Consider the following 491-nt stretch of genomic DNA (forward strand, 5'->3'; position numbering starts at 1 on the left):
CGACTTTGTCGTCCAATGGGGTGATTGGGGCGTGCTTTCGAGTACCGCGCGAAGTCGGTAAGTAGGTGAGTAATATCCGGGGATCGCTCAGAGTGAGTCAGAGTGAGTCAGAGTGAGTGGATCACAGCAGCAGTGGATCAGGATCAGGGAGTGATCAGCAGCAGTGAAGCGGTATCTTCGCATCGATCACAGTGAGTCAGGATCAGTCATCAGTCACAAATTTTGTGCGTCCTTGTGTATCTTCCTATACCCCTCGGTGCAGCGTTCGCCCACCCGGGGGCTTACCCGCGTAACTGCGCGCTCGAGTTTATGGCGCCGTCGCCCTCACTTGTTCCGGACTGTATCGTAGTGTTAGAATTAGAATTAAGTTTGTTTTTTCGTGTTTAAACTACCTTAGTTAAGTGCTAAGTTCCGACCGCGTGTGCGCGATGGAAGGTGAAGATTCACCAACCCTTTGTGCAGTGCGCTCAATAATGAACGATTTGGGAATG

The 491-nt window shown here is 51.1% G+C and overlaps 1 protein-coding gene across 1 annotated transcript in view; it reads left to right on the forward strand.

Moving 5' to 3' along the window:
• Nucleotides 1–491, forward strand: part of LOC116164759 (esterase FE4-like) — a 15,178-nt gene that overhangs the window by 14,266 nt on the left and 421 nt on the right. The gene's annotated exons all lie outside the window — the stretch shown is intronic.

This window comes from Photinus pyralis, unplaced genomic scaffold, assembly GCF_008802855.1.
Source record: "Photinus pyralis isolate 1611_PpyrPB1 unplaced genomic scaffold, Ppyr1.3 Ppyr1.4_LG2, whole genome shotgun sequence".
Classification (NCBI taxonomy): domain Eukaryota; kingdom Metazoa; phylum Arthropoda; class Insecta; order Coleoptera; family Lampyridae; genus Photinus; species Photinus pyralis.